At 34.4% G+C, this 12,883-nt stretch overlaps 1 protein-coding gene across 6 annotated transcripts in view; it reads left to right on the forward strand.

The window, feature by feature from the left end:
• The window catches only part of TAOK3 (TAO kinase 3), a 210,843-nt gene that overhangs the window by 38,181 nt on the left and 159,779 nt on the right, over positions 1-12,883 (forward strand). For 3 of the 6 annotated variants that reach the window (XM_079151550.1, XM_079151548.1, XM_079151553.1), the window contains exon 2: positions 5,150-5,206. The exons of the other annotated variants lie outside the window; for them this stretch is intronic. The gene's annotated coding sequence lies outside the window, so the exon portion shown is untranslated. The remainder of the gene's footprint in view (positions 1-5,149; positions 5,207-12,883) is intronic. 6 annotated transcript variants of the gene reach the window in all.

Below are 12,883 nucleotides of genomic sequence, written 5' to 3' on the forward strand. Positions count from 1 at the left end.
AGCATGTTATCAATCAGGATCATGGCATGACTTCATTTGTGCGGTATAATGGGGATGATTATTGTATGTATAAAATCACTGAAGAATACACAGTGGTTTCTTAGGAGCAATACCTCTTAAGCGTGGGAATAGGAAGGCCGAAAGGAGAGGGAAGCTTTCTGTCTACACCCCCACTGTACTGCGGGAATATCATTGAACATGTATTACTTTTATAATAAAAAACAAAAAGACAGTTGAATGTTTTTAGCAGCCAATAGTGTAGTGAAGGTTGTAAACAGAACTAATAAACTGCCTGATATGCTGGCAAAATCTAGGAGTAAATATTTTTTATTATTACAAGTAAGTAGGATTATATTCATGATCATCAAAATGAAATAAGGTAGAGAAATTGCTGATAAAATGGCAATTTATTTTTCCACAGTACCTGATCCAATGTTGGACACAACCAAAGTGTATCTTTGTAAGTTTGAAGAGTACAGCTGCAGATGTGTTTCAGAACCAGCAGATATGGCAGACCATATGTAAGGACTTGAGCAGCTGCAGGTTTGAGATCCAAGGGGACTCCTGGAACCAGTCACTGCCCATGGATACTATAGGATGACTGCAGATTCTTTTCTATTTAAAAAAAAAAAAAGCAAACAACACAGAAAAGTTAAAAATGAAATTCCTTTATGGTTACCCCACTTCTGGAGTTTGTTTATTGTGACTGATTTGGGGTATTCTTTAAAATGGAACTCTTCCTATGGAATTGCACACACCCACTTGCAATTATATGCATATCGTTTCATTTCCTTCTTTTTTGGTGTTGCGGGGGATTGAAACCAGGTCCTCACACATGCTGAGCATGTGCGCTACCACTGAGCTACACCCCAGCCCCACGTATCATTTCTTAAATAAAAATGGGCTTTTTTAATGTGCACTGTTCTGCAACATGCTTTTCCCTTAATGCTTATATACTACTATTACATGTGCACTTACTCTTTTTAACCTCTGAACTACTGTCCCATTTTCTGTGTTACTGAATTTCAAATTGTTTGCATACTTTGCTACGTTGTACATTCCTGTATACTCTTCTTTCTCCACCCCTGTATTTCAGTAGGACAAATAACCAAAAGTAAAATTGCTAGATGAAAAGATGTTTTCATTTAAAAATGTTGATAGGAAGTGCCAGATTGCCACCAATGAAGTTCTGTTGTTATACTGACCACCCACGCACAGGTTCTGGTGGTGCCTGTCTTCTCTTCTCATGCCACCCCTCCCAACACTTCGCTTGAAACATGAAAAAAAAAAAAAAGTGTAATTTAATTTACATTTCTTTTGGCGGGGCAGGATCCTGGGGATTAAACTCAGGGGCACTGGACCACTGGGGCCTATTTTATATTTTTTTAGAGACAGGGTCTCACTGTCAATTTAGCACCTTGCTAAATTGCTGAGGCTATCTTTGAACTCATGATCCCCCTTCATCAACCTACTCAGCAGCTGGGATTGCAGGAGTACCCCAACATGCCCAGCTTAATTTACATTTCTTTGATTATTAGTGTGGTTGAAAATCCTTTCACCTGTTCACAATCCATTTATACTTCTGTTGGATATTTACCTCCTTTGCCTATTTTCATGTCTTTTTCCACTTTTTCTTTTTGATTCATAAATACTCTTTATATATTTTGGATGATAGTTTTTTTATAGTATAAAGGCAAATATTTTCTACATTTATGTCTGTCTAAATAGTGCTTTGTGCAGAAGAATCAGTTTATTCTAATGTTACTTTGATCAAAATTATACATATCTATGATTTAAAAAGCCAATTTTTCTTCAAAGCTGATAATGAAAAACCACTGTCTCCTCCTCACATCTCTACTCCCATTCCCAATTCCTGCTTCCCAGTGGCGACCACTTTAAAGTGTTATAGATGTATGCTGGGTTTTTTTTCTCTGTATTTCTAAGCAGCATGTTTATACTGCTATCTGAATATTTCAATTTAAATGAAAAATGAGACTTTAGCTTTCTTACCTACCCAGCTCATATTTTACCCCCAGCTTCCAGAAATGGTTATATCATAATTTTTGGTTAGCTCAACAGGCAGTTGCTTACGTTATTATATGTATGTTATTCACAGCTGTGGCTTTCAGAGGAATGGGACTAAGTTCTCTTTCTGAGTAACATTTTGTTTTTCCCTGGAGTCAATAATTGCTTCATTCTTTTATTAATTCACATAATTCATTCTCATTTCCTATCCCATAATTTTAAGTATCCTCTCACTATGTTCACATCTACCAGGTAATCTGTCAACTTAATCTTTTTCTTGAAACCTCCCTACAGAATCCTGTGTTCTGCTGCAAAACACGATGAGATACCATTTCATACACATGCATCCCTATACAATTATGTACACATCCCGTCTTAAGTAAAAATGGGATTTTTATCGGATGTGCTGTTCTCCACCATGCTCTTTTCATTCAGTACATTTATATATGGTTAGTGTAGATGTTCTTTTTAATCATTGACTGTTATTCTCTCAGCCTCCATTGCAGTTAACATCATCTGGAGATTAACATTTTTGCAGCAAAATTAAGAGACTTTAGCTTTCTTACATACACACAATAAGTGGCTTATTTTTTTAGTTTCAGCATTTTGTATCATATTGAAAATCAGATTATAAAAACATTTGTCCATATTTCTATTGGTTGAACAGTTACGATTTTCTGTGTAAAAAAAATCTAAATTATTTTGTTTTAAAGAATGAGATGTGGAGGCTTCCTTTTTTTTTGTTTTTCTTTTTCAACTTTGAGTCACTAGTCTCCTGTCCTGTATTTTATTAGGTAAGTAATCCATCTTCCTACACTGATTTGAAATGCAGCCTACATAATGTATTGTGGATTTGTTTTGGGTTTTTTTTTTTTTTTTTTTTGAGATCCCTCTATTCTGTTTCATTGATCTGTCTATTCCAGTCCCATATCTCAATCATTGATTTGTAGTTTTACAGTTGATTTTAATTCTGGTAGGACAAGTTTCTTCAAGACTCCTTACCTTCTCCTGCTCTGAATTTCCCTAGCTACTTATTGAATCTTTGTGCTTCTAGATCAGGAGTTGGAAAAATTTGAACCTACAGATCAAATCTGTTTGTTTTTAATAATCTGAAAGCTAAACATGATTCTTAATTTTTTATTTGTTGGATGGAAAAGAAGACTATTCCTTGACATGGAAAAATTATATGAAATTCAGATTTCAGTGTGTATAAGTAAAGTTTTGTTCAAGCACATACTTACTCATTATATATTATCTGTGGTTGTTTTCATGCTACAAGACAGTTGAGCAGTTATATTAGGCTGTATTGCCCACTAAGAAACTTGACAGAAAAGTTTTGCCAGCCCCTGTTCTAGATCAAATTTTGAACAATTTAAAGGGAATTCTATTTGAATTTCATGTAATATATAGATTTAAATTTTAAGGAGAAAAAACTTTGCAATATTTTATCAAAGAACAAAAATAGATCTTTCATTTATTCAAATTTTCTCTTATGTCCATTAGCAATATCTATTATATCCATTAACAATATTAATATAGCCATTATTGGGATCTTTTACTGTATTTTCTTCATATATATTTCATATAATTCTTTTACAATAAAATATACTCACAAACAGTGAAGATATGTCATTTTATGTTACCATCTCAATCAGATAAATGAAACAACAAAGAAAATGGAAAACATATACTTGGCAAAAATATAAATAATGGTAGAAAAATTAATTTTCTCTCATTTTAGTTTATCACTTTTTTAGATATCTTGTTGCTTGCTGCAACATACACTGTAAATATGGACCAAAGGCAAAATGACTCACTTTCTTATTAAAATTATTTTATTAAAATATATTTGCATTTATTAAATTTTTAAACAGTACAATAATGCACAATATAGAAATAAATGAACTAAAATAAAACTACCTATCATACTAACCTTTGCCACAACATATTGCCACTATCAACTGTTTAGGTATATTCTTGTAGTTTCCTTTATCTTTCATATTGTTGTTCATATTTTTAATGTTACTATAAAATGTAATCACATTACAGATATTACATATGCATATTACATTTTCATATTACTTATCTATAATTTAGTAGCATATCCTTCTTATAGATCTGCTTCTGGTTGTATTAGCTACACAGTAATCAAGTGTATAATTCTACCTATTCCTTTTGATGGACCTTTTGAGTTGTTTCCAGATGTTTTCTATTACAAACCATGCGGTAATTATCATTATAAATAGCAGTATGATTCATTTGCAATTCATCTGCTGTGACTCTAGAATATTCCAGTTTAGGGACCCACTTTCTTCATATACTCCTAGCATTGTAAAATACCCCTCACTTTAGTTTTAAAAACATTATTAATTTTTTACTATTTATAAAGCCCTGTGCTAGCCAGAAGTCATTTTTGGTTTTTGTTTCTTTAATAATGAAATAGTCCTGGTCTCGATGTTACAGCCTAGTGTGGCTGGCCAGTGTGTACCAATCAATCATAACTATTACTAATTATGTAGTTTGGCAAGTGTTAATCATGACTGTGCACTGATAAACTTATTTGCCTTGGGCTTCCAACGGATTGAGGGAGATGGGTTGATAAGTCTATGAAACAAAGTGCACATTAAACAGCGCATTCTGTTTATTGGTGGGTTTGTGCCAGCAAAGATCTTTTATCTGGTAGGCAATACACATATTTTAACACAGAGAAGAGATTAAAAGATGTACTATCCTGTTGGTACCCTGTAGTTACCGACATGCTATCTGGTTTCACTTTTCATGTGCTGAAGTAGCATCAGCTTTGAGAAATGATGGTGAAAATCGTCATACAAACCTATTTTAAAAAAAATAGATAATTCATAAACTTTTTAAAGATCACTAGATTTCACTAGATCTGCGATCCTATATTTTACTAGATGCGATAAAAAGAGATTATAAAAAGTTAATCAGTAAGTGGAAAAATGTTAACCTTTATTAATAACGTAGCAGGTATATTGGAGTGCTATTCAGTGTCTTATCATATAGACCTTTTGACACACCCGTTTGACTTGTAGAAATCTATCATAGGGAAATGATTATGGGTTCAGCACCACAATCTATTTACAGAACTCTTTCTTCATTACAGGGAGAAGAATCTCTGTATCCATTAAGCACTAACTCAGCATTCCCCTACTTTGCCAAGGTAATCTCTTACCTTTCTGTTCCTATGAATTTGCCTGTTCTAAATAGTTCATATGACTGGAAACGTGTAATATTTGTCCTTTGTGTCTGAATGATTTAATTAGCATTATATTCAATCAGAATCTCAACCCTTTATGGCTGAATAGTGTTCTATTATTATATTTTCCTCACCCTTGTGTCTGTCAGTGGACGTTTAGATTGTTTCAGTGTTTCAGCTGTTTGAATAATGCGGGTATGGTCAGTGGTGTATATATTTGTCTGTTCGAGTCTCTGTTTTCAGTTCTTTTGGTCATATAATTAGAAGTGCTGGGTCATGTGGTGATTCTGCGTTTAGGTTTTCAGGAACTGCCTGTTCCCAAAGAGGCTTTACCATTTCCCATACCCACCAGCAACATACAAAGTTCTAAGTGTCTTCTTATCCTTACTTGTCAATTTCTAGGGTTTTTTTTCTATTTTTTTTTAAATTGTAGCCATCCTGATGGGTGTGAAGTGGTTTGCATTTCCTTATAATTATTGATGTTGAACTTTTTTTATCTGCTATTTGTACATCTTCTTTGAAAAAAATGTCATTCAAATCCCTTGCCCATTTTAAATTGTTTTGTTTGTCTCTTTGTTAAGTTTTAATTAATGTTCTGAACATTAAACCCTTATCTGACACCTGATTTGCAGATATTTGCTGTCACCTTTGATAGTGTCTTTTGATGCAAATAAGTTTGATTTTATTGAGGTCCAGTTTATCTGGTTTGTCTGTAGTTACTTGTGCTTTTGGCGTTGGAATTGCCATGTTGCTGTTCACTTTAAATTTTTTTTTGTAATTGACAAAATAAATATTGTGAACAATTTAAAGTTTTGATATATTACACATTGTAGAATTATTAATCAAACTAACATTCTGTCACCTGATTGCAACTGAAATTTCGTATCCTTGATACATGTCCTGACTGCCCCTGGTCCCTGGTAACCAGTATTCTACTCTGCTTCTCTTGAGTTTGACTTTTAGAGTCCACATATAAGTGAGATCATACAGTTTGACCTTTCTGTACATGACATATTTTTCTATCTTTGTCCTCCCTCTGCCCCACCTGCAGTGTCAGGGATGGAACATGGGGCCTTGCACGTGCTAGGCAAGTACTCCACCACTGACTCCATCCCCAGCCTTATCTTTTACCTTTTGATGAGCACTATTCTTACAGGCGTTGAGATAGTATTATGGTTTTTAATGTGCATTTCCCTAAATATTTTGATGTCATTTTTAAGAAACCATAGCCAAACCCAAGGTTATAAAGATTTATCACAATTTTTTAAATTTAAATTTTTTATAGTTTTACTTGGGTCTTTAATATATATTTTGAGTTAATTTATAAATATGGTATAAAGTAAAGGTCCAACTTCATCCTTTTCATATACCAGTATCTAGTTGTCCTAACATGGTTTTTTGAAGACTGTTCTTTCCCCGTTGGATGTTCTCGGTGCCCTGTTGTAGATTACTCAGCTATAGGTAGCGAGGGTATATTTCCAGAGCTCTCCCTTAGCCTGTGTGTGTCCTCCACTGTAACTATGACACTGCCTTGACTTCTGTAGCTGTGTACTAAGCCACAAGAAGCGTGGGACCTCCAACTCTGTTCTTTTCAATGTTACTTTGGCTATTCTGGGTCCTTTGGATTTCTATACAAATTTTAGATTGAGTTTTTTCCATTTCCTCACCTAAACACCATTAAATTTTGATGGTAAATGTATGGCATCTGTATGTTGCTTTGCAAAGCTTGACAATATTAAGTTTTCTAGTCCTTGAACACAGGCTGCCTTCCATTTATTGAGGTCTTTTTAGATTTCTTTTGGCAAGTTTTGTGATTTTCATTGAACAAGTCTTTTCCTTCGGGAGTCTGAGGATTGAACCCAGGGCTCCCCACATGCTGAACATGCACTGTACCAACGAGCTCCAGGTCCAGCTTTTATCGCACACGTCTTCATGCCTCCTCGGTTAAGTCTGTTCCTGAGTGTTTCCTTCTCATGGTGACAATCATGAATCAATTGTTTCCTTAATTTCCTTTTCAGGTTTGTTCATCGCTAGTATACAACTGATTTTCTGTGTTGATTTTGTATTCTGCAACATTACCAAATTCATATAAGCTCTAACAGTTTTTAATATGTATGTGAATTCCTTAGAGTTTCCTAGATACAAGGACATCAAGGCAGAATTTTTAATATAAATTTTTTCTGAATAAGACCAAAGAAAATAATTTATGCCACATGACTGTGTCCTTTTCAGTTTTATGTTTTATGTTTTGGTTTGGTTTTTGTTTGTTTCTTTTGATTAGGAAATCATTTCTACTTTTAAATAAGGAACACTAGTCATAAACATAGTAAAATTTCTAAAGGAAAATTAATAAACTGGTACACTTAACCAAACTCTAATGAGTAGGTAGCAGGTATGCTACAGTTAAAAGGACATTAAAAGGTAAGATTAGGACTGGGATTGTAACTCAGTGGTAGAGCACTTGCCTAGCATGGGCGAGGCACTGGGTTCAATTCTCAGCACCACATAAAAAAACAAATAAATAAAAAATAAAGGTTAAATTCTTTAAACATAAGATTTGTGGTTAACAAATTCATTATCAAGGTTTACTAAGAAAACCTTTCCTTAATTCCTTCAGTTGAAACATTTTAAAACCTGACCCTGCTTATCAATCCATCCCCATTATCATTAGGGAATAAATTGAGGTCATCTGAGAAATCAAACAATAGAGACAATCTCTACGTCATGCACCCTGATGTCCATCCCTCCCCTGTGGATCGTGGCCTGAGTGCTTCCTGGCATCAGTGCCTCCTAGTAACTCTTCTCTTCAGAAAACATCCAGCAGCTACAAAATTATTTTGGGTCAATCATTTATGGTGACCTCGAAGGACTATCCGAACCAAATTTACCCTCTCCGTTATTTACTATTTCTGCCTCCTTTGTCATTTTTACTTACATTTGAGTTCATCGCACCACAAACAAGCTTTTTCTCTCATGTGCATTTACACATTCTCTCTTTTCCCCAGTTCTCATAGTTACTTCAAATGATTGTTCAGTCTGGTTTCTGCCATTTTTAGGTCCTCCTCTTTTTGAGGGAGAAGAATTAGCTTTTTAAATACTAACTAAATATTTCAAACTTGTAGTCTATAACCAATATCCATGGACCTCTCCCTCTCAGAACTTTTTAAAGACATTCACCACATAGGTGAATATCTTTTGTATTCCTTCCAGGTCCCTTTCCTTCCCATCCGCCCCAAATGCATTCACTCTCCAGAATTTGGTGTAAACCCTTTTCTTTGCCATTTGAAATTTTATTTATACTTCCTTCTACAAATAATATTGGGTTCTTTATAATAAATTTATATTGAGTTTATTGATTTAAATATGACTTTTATCATGTAAGTATACCACAGTTATCCTTTCCCCTATGAATGGTGTTTAAGGTGTTTCTCATTTTTCACCATTACAATGTCTTCATTCAGTGTCCGTGCAGAATCATGAGTGCACACCCTCAGCTTTACTAAATATCACTAACTTATGCTGATAAAGTGGTTATAGTGATATCTCCTTCTGCTTTATTTTTGAGCAAAAATATGGTCTTGATAATGACTGATAAGCTTTGTTATAACGGAAAAGACACTGAATGAAATTGGGTGGTGTTTCAGCTTCAGAACCAATTGCTTAGATAACCTGAGTCAAGTTATTTCATCTGAGTCTCACTTTCTTCATCTCCAAAGGAAGGTCAGATTGAATATGACCGCTGATGTCTTCCCAACCTGCTATCCTATAGTTTAGTCCTAATCATGTCCATATCAAAGGAAAAAAAAGAGTCATACATTGTAAAATGAAATTAAGAACTTAAGTAACCAGTCTCTAAAATCCCAAGTAATCCAAAAGTTCATTCAGAATATTGTCAAGACTCTATTCACCATGTCATTTTTATGTAATTCTGTAATTCAAGTACAGTTTAAAATTATTTCTTAATTTAATGTATTCTGATATGCATACATAATTAGTTGATTTTAATGGCACTTTTTAAAAGATATTGAAGATGCAAAATAAAGTTTTGAATTTTCATTAAAGTCAAAAAACTCTTTTTGAACTAACCTAAAAAACCTAAATTCCGTATGAAACATTGATTTGTGGCTAAAAACATGTTCAGAGTTGCAGATATGTAAGTTGGAAGTGAACATTTGGAACCCAACTCTTTTGCAATTTGGAGACTTCCTGTAACGTTAATTTCAGGAAATCCCAGGCAAATATGCAGTTACTGCTCTAAAAGATATATAGGTGGTGTGTACAGTGGAAATTAAAATGTCACTGCTAAATGATTTGCATGTTGTGGGTTTGGAGGGGCTTAGAACTTCCTTCTTAGGCTTTTTCTCCAGTAGTAGGCTGCTTCATTTTACTGCTCCTGGAGAAAGGCAGGCAGTATAAGAGGCGTGGCAAGGAGAAAGTTTTCACAAACATTTTTGCAAAAGGGCAAAGACAATTTCAAGGGCAGTGAGTCTCAATAACATCTTTGGCTGAGTCATTAAATAAGAGAGAGCATAACTCTTCCAGGTTGATTTCTTCAGGAGAAGTTGTTCTTGGTTGTTCTTTAATATAAAAAGTTTGGTTTTCATTTCCTCAAATTTTTGCTGCAGATTTCCAGGCATGCCTATTGTATAAAAAATTTTACCACTGATTTATCTGATCCAATCTTATAATGAGGTTGCTGTTGATTGAAAAAAAAAAAAAAAAAAAAAACTCTTTAAATATTTGAGAGTCCCAGTCTTAGGTGAAGTACAAGAGGCAGTTTTTCTCTTTCTTTGTAATAGAGCTGAAAATACCTTCTTTCTATAATGCCTTGCCTTACCTTCCTGCTAGGATCCAGATTACCCCAAGTTGGTTATCTGTCTATGTATGTTTTCAACTCTCATCCTTGTAAAAAATTTATTTTGTTGCTTTTAACTCTTTTTAAATGGTTGTTTAAAACTCTTTTCTAGATTTTTCCCTGGGAAAGGATAGGGATTTTTTTTTTTTTTTTTTTACAGTTTCATTTTCACTCTAGATTTTTAATACAAGGCTCAACAGAAGAGAGCTTCACAGATAAGCACTTTTGATGATGGATTCACATCTGCTGTGTTTCCCCAAATGTATTTTTTTCCTCCACAGTCTTCCAGCACTTTCGTGATGATTTTGTTGTGTTAGATCATGATACTACAAGCCTCTGTTAAGATTGGTGTTACTCAGAAGCCAAAATAATGTCAGAGTGTAAGGTTGTGACAAAAGCTGTGAGGGACAAACAAAAACTCATAGTTGAAGTGATACTCTCCTTTTTCTGTTGATTCAACACGCAACTGCGGGTAATTAGTTTCCTTAAGCTTTGCTTTCATTTTTCATTTGTACAATCAGGTGAACTTAAGCTGTCTTGTAGATTTTGTGAATAATTTGATGATAAAACATTTGTAGGTGTAATACTTGTTGAAATAGATATTAGTAATAAATCTTTACTAAATAAATTATTGGAGAAACTATCTCTTTGCCATTTGCCACCTCCCCAAACCCCAGAAGAATATCTTACTTTATTGTAATTGTGCAAGGCATGGCTATTTGTGAATTACAGAAACATTACAGGTATCTGTTCTAATCCAAAATCATAGCATTGCTGTGTATGGTTTTTCTTTCTTCCTTCTTGTTCCCCTCCCCCTTTTTGTGGTACTGAGAATTGAACTCAGGGCCTCACACATGCTAGGCAAGCATTAAAGTATATTCCCAGACCCTTTTGATTTTGAGACAAAGTCTCACTAAGTTGCCAGTGTTGGCCTTGAATTTGAGACCCTCCTGCATCAGTTTCCTGAGTTTCTGGGGTTATAAGTCTGCCTGCTTTGCTGTACCACCACCCCATCCTGCTGAGGATGGAAACCCAGGGCTTGGTGCATGGTAGGCAAGCACTGTACCTCTGAGCTATACATCCAGACTTCATTGCTGAATATTTTCAAAATCACAATTGCTTATTTAATTTAACCAGACTTCTTTCCTAGACTTTTAAGTAATGCTAATAAATGTTAAATTATAAATTAAAATTTTTAAATCTTAATAATAAGGAATCCCTTAGTATTTAATCATCTCATCTGTTTTGATTTTCCATAGCTATAATTTTTGTCTCAGGCTTCTCATATGAAATAAGTAATAGATACATGGAAAATATTTGATGATAAATATTAATTTTTGAACCAGTAATTCAAGCAGAATATTGGAATGTGGGTAGTTCCAGATTGTAAATATTCTCAGACTTACTCTTGAACCTTTTTTTGCTTTGATGACTAAAGAATTTATTTTTAGTCTTTGGAATTCATTAACTGAATTAGGATGTATCTCAGTGCTTAATTCTATGATTACTGTCCTTGGAATCTGTAGTATTTTCAGTCAGTAGTGTCAAGTCTTATTTCTAGAAAGTATTTTTTAATTACTTTTTTTTTTTTTTTTTTTTGCAGTGCTAGGGATCAAACCCAGGGCCTTGTGCTTGCAAGGCAAGCACTCTACTGACTGAGCTATCTCCCCAGCCCTAATTACATATTTTTAAATTATATTTACATTATCTTCTTCAAGGATACTGATTATGATATGTCATGTTTTCTATCTACAACTTTCTTTTTTTTTTTTTAACTTTGTTTGGGGTCCTCTTCTGTTGCTTTTTTCAGCATTACCAGATCTTTGTGCTCCTTCCAGTGCATACTTCATTTGCTTTAGTAGTGATCTTAGTTTTTTCTTTTCCTACATATCTCTTAATTTCTGCAGAATCGTGTTTCATTCCCTGTTTTGGCTCATTGTATTAACTTTTGTTTTTGGCCCCATACCTACATGTATTAATTTTTTTCCAAATTTTTATTTGTGCATTATAATTGTACTAGTAGTGGAATTGTTGTTACATATTCATACCTGCATACAATTGTAACAAATCCCTTGTCCCCCCCTCACTCCAGTCCCTTTCCCTTTCCTTTACTGACCTCCCTTCAGGTTTCATGAGATCCACCACTACCTTTCCTCTTCCTCTCTAGCTTCCACTTATGAGAAAAACAAAAAACAAAAAAACACGACCCTTGCCCTTTTGAGTTTGGCTTATTTTTCCTAACATAATGTTCTCAAGATTTATCTATTTTCCTGCAAGTGATATGATTTTCCTTCTTCCTTATGGTTGAATAAAACTCCACTGTGCACATATACCACATTTTCTTTATTCATTCGTCCACTGATGGACACCAAGGCTGGTTCCATAGTTAGGCTATGGTGAATTGTGCTGCTCTATCATGGGTATGCATGTACCTCTAGAGAATGCTGATTTTAATTCTTTCTGTGTGTGTCTGTGTCTGTGTGTGGTGCTGGGGATTGAGCCCAGGGCCTTGTGCATGTGAGGCAGGCACTCAACCAACTGGTCTATATACCAACTGTTTTTAATTCTTTGGAATAAATACTGAGGAGTGGTATAGCTGGATCATATAGTGGTTCCATTACTATTCTTTTGAGGAACCTCCATACTGATTTCCGTAAGGATTGTACTAATTTACAATCCCACCAACAGTGTAAAAGTGTTCCTTTTCCCCCACATCCTCTCTAGTGTTTATTATAATTTGTACTCTTGATGGCTGCCATTCTTACTGGAATGAGATGAAATTTCAG

Source organism: Sciurus vulgaris (assembly GCF_902686455.1).
Source record: "Sciurus vulgaris genome assembly, chromosome: 8".
Lineage (NCBI taxonomy): Eukaryota > Metazoa > Chordata > Mammalia > Rodentia > Sciuridae > Sciurus > Sciurus vulgaris.